This window comes from Nycticebus coucang, chromosome 21 (genome assembly GCF_027406575.1).
Source record: "Nycticebus coucang isolate mNycCou1 chromosome 21, mNycCou1.pri, whole genome shotgun sequence".
Taxonomy (NCBI): Eukaryota; Metazoa; Chordata; class Mammalia; order Primates; family Lorisidae; genus Nycticebus; species Nycticebus coucang.
The window spans coordinates 42,978,588-42,992,425 of NC_069800.1; the positions used below are offsets into that span (position 1 = coordinate 42,978,588).

General features: G+C 49.1%; 1 protein-coding gene and 1 long non-coding RNA gene across 25 annotated transcripts in view; one reads left to right on the forward strand and one right to left on the reverse strand.

Annotated features, from left to right (window-relative positions):
• EPB41L1 (erythrocyte membrane protein band 4.1 like 1) overlaps window positions 1-13,838 on the forward strand; it is a 124,582-nt gene that overhangs the window by 49,900 nt on the left and 60,844 nt on the right. Inside the window, exon 1 of one of the 24 annotated variants that reach the window (XM_053573520.1) lies at window positions 4,845-5,142. The exons of the other annotated variants lie outside the window; for them this stretch is intronic. The gene's annotated coding sequence lies outside the window, so the exon portion shown is untranslated. Of the gene's footprint in view, window positions 1-4,844; window positions 5,143-13,838 lie in introns of those variants that run through there. 24 annotated transcript variants of the gene reach the window in all.
• Window positions 3,168-4,757, reverse strand: LOC128573363 (uncharacterized). Its single transcript, XR_008376446.1, has 3 exons — window positions 4,686-4,757; window positions 3,691-3,835; window positions 3,168-3,393 (listed from the first exon to the last, which is right to left on the reverse strand). It is a non-coding gene; the product is annotated as an uncharacterized LOC128573363 (long non-coding RNA).

A 13,838-nucleotide genomic window follows, 5' to 3' on the forward strand; every position in this document is an offset into this window, starting at 1 on the left:
ATCCCACACTAGAGTAACAGCTAATGCAGGAGTATGTGGTTCCCACAGTCTGGGCTGGAAGGTTCCAGAGAAGGGTGAAGTCCCCAGGGACCGCACTGTTCGAGAAGCTTCCTGGAGAGGATGGAGGAGGGGAGGTAGGGGCAGCTGGATGGAGGCAGTGCTGCAAGGTGGCACTGCCACCTGTCTGCTCTGTCTACTCCTCCCAGACACAGCTGCCCCATGGTGCCTTCCACAGAGTACCACCATCACTGGGGACAGCCTTGTCAAGCAGCACTTCCCAGGCGAGTGAGTCATGCTGCTCTGCAAAGTTTGGTTCTGATAGCTCCTCTCTGGCCCAGCTGCGAGTGACCTGGGGCTACAGCTCAACTCACCCAGGCCTGTTGTCCTCTGTAGCCAGAGCCAGATGCCCTGGAGCTCTCTTGCCCTGGAATACCCTGTTCCCTATGAGCACACCTTTAACAAAGCTTGGGTTAGGTGTCCCCTCCTTCAGGAAGCCCTTTCTGATCCCCAGGAGCTGAGTTAACATAAACCTATGCTGACCAAAAGAAATATAATATGAACCACATGTGTAATTTTAAACTTTCTAGTAGCCACATTTTAAAAAAGCAAACAGAAATGTATGAAATACTTATTCAAAAGACTTATTTTATTTAACCCAATCCATAATATCATTTTAATACAAAAATTATTAATGAGCTATATTAAATGTTTGGTTTTGGTACTAAATCTTCAATATCCAGTATATATTTTAGAATTACAGCACATTCCAATTTGCATTTAAGTGTTCAGTAGCCACATGTGGCTAGTAGCTACCATATTGGTTAGCACAGCCCTAGAGGCAGGGAGAAGTTTATAAGGGTTTTGTGTTAGACAGGTCTGGCATTCACATTCTGGCCCTGCCATTTAGCTGGGTGAACTTCAGAAAGTTGCTACCCCCTCTGAGCTCAGTTTCAGATACTTTAACTGTGAAAGGGATTAATAATTTCATTGCCGGGCGGCGCCTGTGGCTCAGTCGGTGGGGCGCCAGCCCCATGTACCGAGGGTGACGGGTTCAAACCCGGCCCCGGCCAAACTGCAACCAAAGAATAGCCGGACGTTGTGGCGGGCGCCTGTAGTCCCAGCTACTCGGGAGGCTGAGGCAAGAGAATCGCTTAAGCCCAGGAGTTGGAGGTTGCTGTGAGCTGTGTGAGGCCACGGCACTCTACCGAGGGCCATAAAAGTGAGACCCTGTCTCTACAAAAAAAAAAAATAATAATAATTTCATTGCCAGAGAACTGTCTTAAGGATTAAACAAATGAATGTGTGTCTAGTGGAAGGCACAGAGGAAGTGTTCAGAAAATGGTGGTAATTAATCTTTTGGTACCCTCTGATGTGCTGGTTTACGTGTCCCCACCAAACTGATTATAGATTCAAGGGCAGAGATTATATCCAGTTCTTCCTGTCTTCCCCAGTGCCTGGCTCACTGCTTGCCAAATGAAAAATGAAGTCCTTGGGCTGGGAGCACTCCCCACTTCATAATGCCCACTCAGGAGTCAAGGGCCCCTGGTGGCTGGGAGTCAGGAGACCACTGTGGGTGACATTGGCAAGTTGCTGTTTTGCTCAAGGCCTTGATATCTTCCTTTGAACGATAAAATGGAGTGGGAGGGGCCCTGCCTGAAATGTTTGGTTGAGTCTTTCCCCCCCAGCAACCTTGGGGGGCTATGGATGACAGTGTGTGGTTTGCCATCCTGGCTAGTGGAGCGAATCACTTCCATCCTTCTCCTGGCTTTCCTGTATCATGGACTTTTGCACTGTCAAGATCCCTCCAGTTAAAATTTAAGAGAAAAGAATTTCTCTTATCTCCTACGCAGAGCAGAGAGGCTGATGAAGAGTCCTGTCCTCTTCTGGCAGCATTTGCTGACCTCCCATCACAGCAGCCTAGTGATGGACGCAGGCCAGGGAGTCTCCCATTTCGTAGGTGAAAAAACTGAGACTCAGAGAGATTGAATAATCTGCCCAAGTAATACAGAAAGAAGTAGGAGAACTAGGGTTAGAGGGAGAATTGATAGCTAAATTAACGGCAGAGCCCTTCTCTGTTGGGTGGACTCTTTTTCTTTAGCTGGGTCCCTGGCATTTGTCTGTGAGGGCTTTCATGATACTTGGTCCTAGGTTGAATCCTGTTCCCATTCCTCAGTTTCCCTGCATGGGGAATGAAAACAGCCCAGTAACAGGATTTCAGCTGATGCCTATAGGGGCCATGTGTTCTTCAGAGAGCATCTCCCCCTTCTCTCCAGCCTGTTTTCTAGAAATAGTTATTGTCGGGTAAAGTGGAAAGTGTCTAGTCCAGAGAACTAGCGTTGCTGTGCTAGTGTGACCTCGGACGAGTCACCACTACCTTATTCCTCTGGGTCTGCCTCAGCCTGCCTATTTATAAAATGAGGGATGATATTATCTCATAAGAGGCTGTGAAGATGACACATGAAAATACTTTGCAAACTAGAAAGTGCTGATAGAAATGTTAGTGAATAATATCAATAGACATGATGATAAAAGTAAAACCCTAATTTTCTGTGTGGTCTCCTTGACCTGAAGTGAATTGGGCCCTTTGGGTATAAATCCAGAATGATGTCTGGGAACATCCTGCCTTGGCCTTTGCAGTACAGCCTGGATTCTTCTGGGAAAGTACAAGGTTCCTCTGGCTAAGGAGGGTGGGAAAGTGGCCCTGCCGCAGCAGAGGAGTGGGGAGGGCCTCTGCCTGGGGGAATGAGGAAAGGGAGGGGGCCAGGGAAGGAGAGTTGAGCTAGGAGGAATGAGGAGGCCCTTGCCCATACAGCCCGGAGCCTCCTGCCCACTGGGAAGGCCAGCCTGCAGGAGAGGCTGCCAGTTGATTTAGAATCAAAATACTTAAAGGCGGGCAGTCAAGAATCTCTTAGTTGATGTGCATATGACACAATAAATTCATCTGGTGTCCTGAGACACAGCTTCTGGTACCTTCACTCACTGTGCTTACTAGGTTCAAGAGTGGACACAGGTAGAAAGTAGTGTGTCCTGTTTTACTAGTCCTTTCACTCATTCATTTGAATAAATGTATAGTTAACTGAAGTAAAACAGAGCACCTTGTGTGGTAAAGTGACTTGCCCAAGGCCATGCCCTCCCCATCCCATCCCCCCCGCAGGGCCTGCATGGGACTCAAGGGGAGCTCCTCTGAAGAACTGAATTTGGAAGGCCAGAGCAATGAGGAGTCCAAAGGCAAAGGAGAGGATCTGTAAGGAAGTCTGCCAAGCAGGACTCTGGTCCTTCTGTGAATTGATCTGGGCTGATTTGTCTGTTTCCTGCCTCTGGTTGACGCACCTGCTCTCCAGGACTGGGAGGAGCTGGCTTCATTCTGTTTTCCGCCTGTGTCCACTCCTGAACCTGGTGAGCAGGGAGAGTGCAGGTACAACAAACTGTGTCTTGGGACACCTGGCGAAGGAGTTTGTCCTGTTTAGCTTGGAGAAGGCTTGGTTTGGGGATGGGGCAAAGGAATGCAGTTGCTATTCTGAGTTCTCTAAGGGGGTGCTGTGGAGAGAGCATAGCCTTATTCTGTGGAGGCCCTAGTGTGGGAGTTAGGACTTCGGGTAGAAAGTCGCCATGATGGAGAGGGAGGAGTAGAAGGAGAGAGGTGGTTGTCTGGATAGCACACAATGAGCAGAGTAGAGAGGGATAACTCACTAGTGAGGTTGATGCCAAGGGAATTGCAGCATGGAAGGACGGATGGCTGGGCTCATATCTGGCTGCTTCCCAGCCTGGGGCTTCTGTTCTTTCCGGTGTAGCAGATTCTGTGGTTGAGAGAATACCGTCCAGCACATAGTAGGTACTGAGAAACGATTTGGAGAATGAAAGAATAAATGTGTATTCTGGCGGGGAGAGCTTAGGGGACAGTGGTCTTATGGGCAGAGACCTTTGGAGATCATATTGTGAGTTACCCACCATTCTCCAGGCCTTGTCTGTGAACTGGGAACCCTAGAGAGAGATCCACCCAGCGCTTTCATCTTTTGTGTACACTGAGGTGGCCCACAGCAGGGGAGTAACTTGCCCCAGGGTGCTTGCTGAGGCAGTGGTAGAAAAGACCCGAACCCAGGCCCTCTGCCTTCCAGAGTCCTCTGCTGTTCAAGGTCCCTGCCTTTGGCTTACAGGAGGTGGAGGACCTGCAGTGGTTGGGGACCTGTGTTTTGAGTTTTAACAGTGCTATTTGAGAAGAGGAGCAGGCTTTAGCTTGGTTTTGTGCTATGACCTCTGCCACAGGCCCCTGGGCCACCTCCCCTGCCTGTGCTCACCCAGGTACAGCAAACACATCAGTACACAGACCCAGTCCTCAATAGGTCTCTGTCCCCACTGTTTCACTTAACTGTCATTGGCACCAATGCACAGCTGGACAATTGTACACTCAAAGAGACACTCAGCAGTACAGAGGATTCCCAGGAGATAGTAGAAACCACCTCCCTCATGGGGGAGGAAGGTCGGCTCCCAGGGAGGTTCTGTCCTGCCGTGCCGCGGAAGAGGTGAGGGGATCTGGCTTGGGTGGGATGGGAGGCCCACTGGGCTGAGTCACCCCTTCTGAGTCAGGGATCCTACCCCCTTTATCTCCTCCTCTCTTTCTCGCTGCTGAGCCCCCCAGGAGGGGCTGGCCAGGACCAGGGTGGGGGCTGCCGAGGCTCAAGAGTTACCTCTTGCTGCGCGGTCCCTCAGAGGTCGGAGAACCGCTCGGCAGCGGCTGGGGAGGAGGTGGCCTGGGAGCCTGAGAGCCTGAGGGAAAGGGAAGAGGCAGCCAACAGAAAGGAGGCGGAGGCAGGGGCAGGGCCGCCGGCAGCGAGGAGGCAGGCTCGAGCGGCGGCCGCCCCTGGGCTGGGCGCGGAGGCCGGGGCGGGGGCGGGGGCTGGCCGCGCGTCGGGCGCCAGGCCCGGGGCTGTGGGCACGGTGCCCAGCCCCCGGCGCACGCCGAGCCGCCGTCGCCGCCGCTGCTGCAGTCGGCATCCATCAGCGGGCGGGGGTGTCGCTGAACAGGCTGCTCCGCAGAGCCCGCCGCGACCCCGCGCGCCACCCCGCCCCGCGGCCTGCCGACCCGAGGACCCGAGGGGGCCGCCCCTCGCTCAGCCTACCGGAGATGGGGACCCCCAGGCCCAGGTAGGCGCGTTCGGGGGATCAGGTGGCACTGGTGGCTGGGGGCTCGCAACATTTAGGCCCAGCCTCTAGCCTTGGGGGAGGACTGGGGGCGAGACCGGGAACTGAGTTTGCAGGCTGTTGGCCCCCTGGCTAGTGTGGGGGACAGCCTTGCTGTTTCTGCCCACCTCCCAGGTCTGCAGTCGCCCACTGGGCCTGGAGAGGCCGTGGGCTTGTCCAGTTTTAGGATGAATGGTCGGTGGGTGCTGGGTTCCCTGGGGCTGGCCCACTCGGTGCTCTCAGACTACTCCCACTACCGCCTCCGGAGGCCAAGGGCTCTCTGATTTCTCTGGCTTCAGATGCTGCATTCGGAGCTCTTGGCTAGAGGTTGGGATGCTGCAAGCTCTTGCCCTCATCTTTACACTCTGGTTACAGACCTTTCTGGGCTCGTTTCCCATCCCACCTCCCTTCTAAGTCTATCAGAGCTGGGGGGCACAGACCTTAGCCGTAGGACCTCTGTGGCTTTGGCTTGGTGTTGTCCTGGCCAGAGGCTTTCCCCACTGGTCAAAGGGAGAGGACTTGTGTGTCCCAGTCACATCTGGCACTTTCACACTTGGTAAGGTCCAAGGGCCCAAAAGGCTGGGGTCTTGGGGATAGGCATGACAGCCAAATCACTACCACCACCAGGGTACTGAGCCTACCTACTGGCAGAGCTACAAGGCCAAAGTGGTCTATGGGGACCTTGAGGGGCTGGACAAGGACTAGGAAGTTCAGGGATGCTGATCTCTGTTTCAGCTGCTGGCCATGGTTGTTGCTTTCTCACAGAGTTCTGAGGATGCATTCAAAGGGGTGCATGGGGTGCGGGGGGTGCGGGGGAGAGAAGATCACCACCACATGTTCCCACATTCACTCTAGATCTACATAGCACCTCCTCTGCACCCAAAGGTGGGAGTGTAAGAGGGCTGGATTTAGGACCTCCCAGGGCTGTGTGGGTCCAGTTGCTCCATCTTCCCCCTCCCACGAGCATTAGGAGTCTTCCAGAATCAGCAGCAGTTGGGCCAGGTTGAGAGCTGGGAACTGAGATGGTGCCCTGCCCTCAGCAGCTCCTGGAAGACCTGGTGCTGTCTGTCCCAGGCAAGGGTATGAGAATAGAGGCGGCTGTGTGCCTACTGCCCACCCATTCCTCCAGATGGAGCCTGTGACAGAGGCAGCCTGTGCCAGCCTCCTCTCTGAGCCACCGTGGCCCAAGGAGACTTTGGCAGCTCCACGCAGGGATAGAGCTGGCTTCTGCTGGCTAGCTGAGGTCATGCCTGCCAGGCAATGCATGCACAGAGGACAGTCCCTAGAATTTCAGGGACACCTCAAGGCAGTCCTAGAGAAGACCAGTGCAAGGGGCATTGTTCTTATTAAAATCTTTCCCGGATCCTGTGGCAGTTCCCTGGGCTCAGTTCTGTGAGCTTCTTGAAGGGCTTCCTCCATAAAACCCCACATGAGAACGTTTGTTTCGGTAGTCCTTACTTAGAAATTATTTGAAATGTTGAATGAGGCCTAGATAGGAAGAGTGACTTGTCCAACGTCACATAGCAGCTGAGTGGGTGAGCAGCCAGCAATACATACCCAGGGCTTCTACCTCTTGGTGGGGAGTTCTTGTAGCCCAGTAGCCAGTTTCCCTGCTTCTGTGGCTGTCTCATATATATGACCCTGCCAGGGGATAGACACTGCAGCTGAGAGCTCCTACCCAGGAGGGGACCATAGATCGGCCTCCCAGCCCTTGCCCACAGTAGGTGGGCAGGAAAGGCCTGGGTTGAGAGAAAGGACAACCAGTGGCCCCAGACCCTCTGGGAGTATAGAGCTGATAGCGTATGATGTTCTGGCCGTGAGCCTCCAGGGGGCAGCAAAGAGGGTCTCCTGACTCAGGGTGAGGTGGGAAGTGCTTGTTAGCCTGAGCCCGGACATCTCTGTGGGCCTCCTTATGGGCTTCTCTGCCCACCCCTCCCTTTCTTGGAGACAGGGTCTTGCTTTGTCACTAAGCTAGAGTGCAGTAGCACAATCATAGTTCACTGCAGCTACAAATTCCTGGGCTCAAGCCATCCTCCTGCCTCAGCCTCCTGAATAGCTAGTATAATAGGTATGAGCCACCATGCTGGGCCTCTGCTCCATTTCCTAAAAGGGGATGGTCATTTCTACCTGGAGTAGTATCAACCGTTACACAATCAGAGTGATGGCATTTATTGAACACTTACTGTATGCCATGTACTGCAGTAAATGCTTTGCATCATTTCACAGCAAGCCTATCATGTAGGTACTCATTATCCACTTTTTAGAAAGGAGAAACAGACTCAGAGAGGTTATGTCACCTAAGGTTACACAGCTGGGAAGTGGGAGCTGCCTTAGTCCAGAGCTGCTTTCTCTACCATGACATTATATTGGGGCAGCATCGGGAAGTACCAGGCAATTAGTAGGTCAGCACCAGTCTGGAGAGGTGGAAAGGTGTGTGTGTTGTGTCTGGCAAGGCAAGGGAGGCTTTGTGGTCCTGAGGGGCAGAGGCAGATAGGTAAAGGCTAGGAGCTGTCAGAGAAGGATTGGCCTTGGCCTTCTGTTTCCTGGCCAGGATCTCTGGGAAGTGTGGAATCTCTAGATTCCCTGCTCTCGTTGGGTATCAGGGAAGATGGGTTGGCCCTGCCCTGTGTGACCAGAAACCACCTGAGGAGTGGGAATGTAGAGGCACTAGCAGGGACTGTGAAGAGGGGGCCCTGTAGGCAAGAACTGAGCCTGGGCAGAGGCATGGGGCTGGAGTAGGCTGGTACTGCTTTCCTTTGTGGAATGGCTGCTTAAGGATAAGAATAGTAATAACTAACATTTATTGAGCACCTATTATATGCCAGACACTGTTTTAAGGCCTTTTATGTATAACTCATAGAATCTTCACAAAACTCTATGAGGTGTAGGTATTACTCTTCCCATTTACCGATTGAGGGAACTGAGGCTTAGTGAGGTAAAGACAGTTGCTAAAGGTCAGGCAGCTAGATCTCAGGGGGGCGGGGGGAGTCAGGATTCAAATCTAGGCAGTGTGGGTCAGAGCTATGTTTCTGATAGCCATGCTGGGAAGCCTGTAGTTTCTAAGAGGTCATAATGAGTTTTGTTCATTCTGAAATAATGCCTCAATCAGATGCATGCCTCTCACAGTCTAGCTGGAAGAGACTCGAAGATGACACAGCAAAGGTAAAGAATGTGCTATTGCATATGCTCCGCGAGGATGGCTTTTAAAAGATGGGGACCTTTGAGCTGGGCACTAAAAGCCAAGAGAATTTTGATAGTTGTAGGGGGAAGGGCACTCACTCCCTAGGTCAGAGAGGAAGGAAATAGAGATAGAGCAGGTGGTCTGGTGTGCCTGGAACAGATAGGGTATGTATGTGGAAGGGGCAAAAGCTGCAAGGTGACAGCTTATGTTTGGGTTTTTGATGAAGTTCTGGAATGCACCAGACTAGAATGCTGTAGTCACAGCATTGCTTTGTACTAGTCATGTGGCCCTGGGCACATCCACTTAGCTGGTCTGAGCCCCAGTTTCCTCACCTGTAAAGTGTAGTTAAACAATACCTGTCTCATAGGGACCGTGTTGTGGTTGTTATATAAAGCACCTAGCGCAGTGCCGACACACTGCAGGAACTGAGTAAACATCACTTCTTTCCCTCTTCGTCTCTCTTAAATGCCAGGCGAAGGTGTTTCAACTTGACATGAGCCTGGAGGTTCAGGAAACCTTTGCAACATTTTGGTCTGCCAACGAGCATGACAGAATTGTGTTTTGGGAAGGTCCTTTTGGCAAAGTGGACTGTGACCGTACAGGAGAAATCTTAATTATAAGGACTTAGAGGGCTGGGGAGGGAAAAAAGTGGAAGCTTCTCTAAGATGTCTCTTAAAGGTGGGTGGCTTGCCAAGTCGAGGGAAGAAGAGCTTGGGGTGGGGAAGGCCACAGGGGTCAGAAACTCAGTTTGAGGTCCCTGGTAAGTTTGAGACGGTCTTGTCTCCCTTCAGTCATTTGGAAGCATCTTCTGCAACTGGCTTTTTTTTTTTTCTTTTGAAATATTTCTTTTGGATGTGTCCCCATCAGAGTTTTTTCTATAATAGCAGCAAATTGGGACTAAGTGTCCAACAATAGGAAGATGATTGAGAATGCTTTGGAACATCCAGTGGATAAAATAATATGCAGTGGTGAATGCACAGAAATGGAGTATGTGGAGATAGGCACTTGCAAAGCTCTTTTGCATCCTTGATTCATTTTTTTTTAAGTGACAGGATGGAGTTTATTGACAGGGAAGAAGATTGATAAGCATGAAAGGAAAAGAGGGGAGCAGAATCTCTGGCAGTGGAGGGGCATCCTTAATTAATTTCATGCTTATGGCTGCCCAGTGACAGAGGTGGGGCAGGAGTTAGATCTTTCCTTCCTGTGCATGAGTTTGAGGCTAGACTCCCGTCTCCTCCAGAGCAGTCATGTGTTTTATTTATTGTTCTGTCACAGTAAGTTAGTTGTTCAGTGATTTGTAAATGCTTGTCCAATGAAAGAGTAATTGAGTGAACTAAGCAGTGGAGAAGTGACTTGTTCAAGGTCATACAAGTTGTAAGACCTGGAACCTGCCACATTCTTGCTCTTCCCTACTTACCACATTCTTCTCATTCACCTCTCATATTTGTAAGTTCCCAGTGAGGACTTGGGACTTGCATAGACCAGGGTTTAAAGCTTGTTTCTGTTCTTACTAGCTATGAGGCCTCGACAAATTAATTAATCTTTTAAGCCCCAATCTTCCTATCTGTAATGTGGATAGGTCTAAGTACCTGCGTTTAGAGTTGTCATTAAGACTAAATGAGTTAAGGCATGTAAAACTATAGGCATGGTAGCTAGCACATAGTAAATCAACCATGAACTTTAACTGTGATGATGATGATGATATCATAATGTGATGTTGTTAATTGATACAATTCATGTTAAATGGAAAAACACCATAAAATTATATTCATATTACACAGTGATGTAAAATTTGGTATGACCATAGGTACGAGATTGGAAGAAAACACACAGAAGTAGAGTTATAGCAAGTCTTATGAGAAGTAAATAAGACTGACCCAAACAAATCTTTGTTTAACATAATATTTATTTTTAATTACAAAATAAATGTATGAAAAAATCCCAATAATTTAAAAGTTTATTCTCCCCTTAGTTCTCCAGACAAAATTCTGCTCTCCAGAAGTAGCCAATAACAGTGTGATATGTTTCCTTTCAGTATATTTTCTATGCCAACATAGACATATAAACTAAATGGGATCATAAATTGGATTATTGTTTTACAACTTGCATTTTTCATTTAACAGCCTATTGACAGCTTTTCATGTCAGTAGATATAAAATTTATCTGGTAAGTTTTTGCAGTAGATATGTAACACGTTTGTAATTAATTTTCTAACAGATAAACCCTAGCTAATTCAGCCAGCCCCCTACTGGTGAACATTAGAAGTTGTTTACAGTTTTATTGTGTTTTAAGTAACACTGACAATGAACTCTAACAGTGATTAAACAATAAAAAAAAAATCGAGTGAGAAAGAGAGTCAGAAACTGTGAAAGCATGAGAGTTACCCTCAAAGGTCTGCTACTTCTTTCTGCTCCTGTCCCCTCCTCTTCCCAGTGGAGCCTGAGCTGGTCTACTTGGAGGAAGTTCTATCCCTGTCATCCTCAAAGAATGGGGTTGTCCCAGGGAGACCTGTTCTTTCACTCATCCAGTATGGAGCTCTCCTTGGAAAATTTCAGATCTTTCAGGTTGCTGTAAGTGGCTGCCTGGGCTTGCCGTTGCTTCCACCCCAAGTGTCCTTGGACATGTTCTTTGCCTTCTCTAGACCTAATTTTGTCCTCCCGTAAGGCAGTGATACCTCACTGACCAGACCCATCACTGCCACTTGCTAAGTATCTACTATATGTCAAGTACTGTGCCAGAGAGGGCTTTTTGTACAGCATCTCATTTCATTTTCACTGAATGCCTTTGAGGTGTGGGGGTTATTCTTCTCAAGAGAGGTTAAGTCACCTGCCCAAGGTCACCAAGCTTATGGGGTCATGATTCCAGCTCTGGCTGCAAAGCCCATGTTTATAACCACTGTTGCTTGCTCACTCTTAAAAACAGTGGATGGTGAGGTCCAAGAAAAATGATGATTATAAAAAGAGCCTTTAAATTGTAGAGCGCCCTGTGTGTGGGAGGGATTGATACTGTTGTTATTATTTCTACATCCAGAGCAACGGTAGCTTTGGTTACATGGTTTACAGCAAGTTGGAGGTAGTGGGATGTAACAGAATTGAGGAGGTCAAGAGAGCTGAACACTGAGCCAGCATACCTGGGTCCTTTTTCTGGTTCTCCTCGAACTGACTAGCTGTTTGACCTTGTCATCTAAGCCAAGTTCACCCAATCTGTGGCCCGTGTGCCACTTAAATGAGATGCAGCCCAGGAGACATCCAGCATGTTGCCCAGCCCCCAGAGGATGCCCTGCTTGCAGGAGGCATTGGTCTGCCTCCTGCACAGTCATCGGCATGGTCTACACAGGAGGCTTGTTTCCTTTTTGATGCCGTTACTCTGCAGTTCTGTGCTATCAAGTGGTTCCCGGCCCACAACTGCACATCAATCTGAGGCTCTATGGTGGCACAGGAAATTTTTCGGCAAGGAGCCAGTCCTGATGGTGGTGGCCTCTTCGTGTTGTCTGGTTACATCTTAATGTGGTGCCCATGGTATCACAGGCTTCTGACAAATTGCCGACTCTCCACTGCCATGTACAGACCTGAGCATCAATGAGGATGACTGTGGACCCAGCTCCCTTTTAGATCCTTTGGGTCTGGCTGCGAGGGTGGCACAAGGCTTCAAAGGTGACTCTCTCAGCCTCCGTCCTCCAGTCATTTCATTCACATCCATCCAGAGGTTGTCATTTGAGGAAGTGAATGTTCAATCCTGGGGAAATCCCGTGGGGAAGTAATGTCATCTCCAGCTACTGAGAAAGGGAGAAGAAGCCTTAATAGGTGCTCTCTCTTTTTTTTTTCTTTTCTGACTCCAAAAGTAATACATTTTCAGAGTAGAAAAAAATGGAAAAATACAGAGCAAAAGGAAATAAAAGTCTGTATTTTCTTCTCCAAGGAAATGCTATTATTAACATTTTAGTCTTTGGACTTAATGATAAAGATGAGAATATCCATTATTTCTGGAATACTAACTGTGGGTTTTGGCATATGTTAAGTCTTTTATGGGCATGCTCTGATACCATTTTCACGGCAAACTCGTGAGGTATGCAAGATTATCATCATGGTTTTATAGATGAAGAAGCTGAGGCCCGGGGGGGTTGAAGGGCTTACTCAAGGTTTCCCCCCTCTTTCATTTTGTCTTCCTGAATCACACGGACTTTACTACCTCTTTCTAGGCTGTTCCTCATCATTAACTAGTGTTGGGTGGTATATTAGATTTTGACAGAAAACAGGATTCCACTAAGATGCTTCAACTTAGGAGATGTTAATAAAGGTGTAAGCAGGGTTAAGGGCACCCACAAGGGACATTCAGGTACCTACAGACTAACATGGCAGAGGAAGGGAATGATGTCACTTCAGTTCCACGATGCCTGGAGCTGGGCAAGGAGCTGTCACAGAGGGCCTCAGCCACCACCAGAACCATAGGGAGAGAAATTGAGGGAAATGTACCCAATTTTTCTTTCCTCTTACTCTCTGACTTCCTGTCAGCACCTTCTGCTGGCCAAACCCAACCAGGAACCAGCAGGCCAGGGGGCTCAAGGGACAGTCCAATGGATCAGCTTCCTGTCTCTTCAGGGCACAGATCTGGTGGTGCAGATGGAAACTAATAGCCCAGGTATCCTGGTTATAGAGAAACAGGAGAGATGTGCCCCCTTGATCTCCCAAAAAGAAAGAGCTATCTTGGTAACTGTGATTATTGAAAACATCATTCAAAACAAAAGAATTTTTTCTGCCTGGCATTTGGTTTCTCCTGCAAACTACCCATTTGTCCCCCTTTCCCTCCTTCCTGCCACTACCTCTTTTCTCACTTGGTCTAGAATTCCCAAGAACACCTGGGCGAAAGTCTTCAGTGTCATCAGTGTCCAAGATTTAGAAGAGACGGCCTTATTGTCTAGGGAGTGATTGTTCATGGCCATAGAAACAGGCAGCTGTGTGTGTCCTCATGTTGTTCCATTGCTAAGCATATGACATTTAACAATTTTTTTTTTTTTTTGAGACAGAGTCTCATGATGTCCCCCTCAGTAGAGTGCCATGGCGTCACAGCTCAAAGCAACCTCTAACTCTTGGGCTTCAGTGATTCTCTTGCCTCAGCCTCCCAAGTAGCTGGGACTACAGGCGTCTGCCACAATGCCTGGCTATTTTTGTTATTGTTGTTGTTGCAGTTGTCATTGTTGTTCAGCAGGCCCAGGCTGACCTTGAACCCACCAGCCCCGATGTATGTGGTTGGAGCCCTACTTACTGAGCTACGGGCACCAAGCTATGAGTTTTTACAATTAAGATTACAAACTCATCCTAGAAAAAGTCCTACATGCCTTGCTGCTGAATATCACTATGGTCACAAAGTACTCCCCTTGGGAAGGTGTGCACCAACACCAGCATCTAGTCCCCTCCTCACAGCAATTTTGGAACTCTTTTTCTGAATGGCCATCAAAGCTGCCATCATATTATCCTTGATG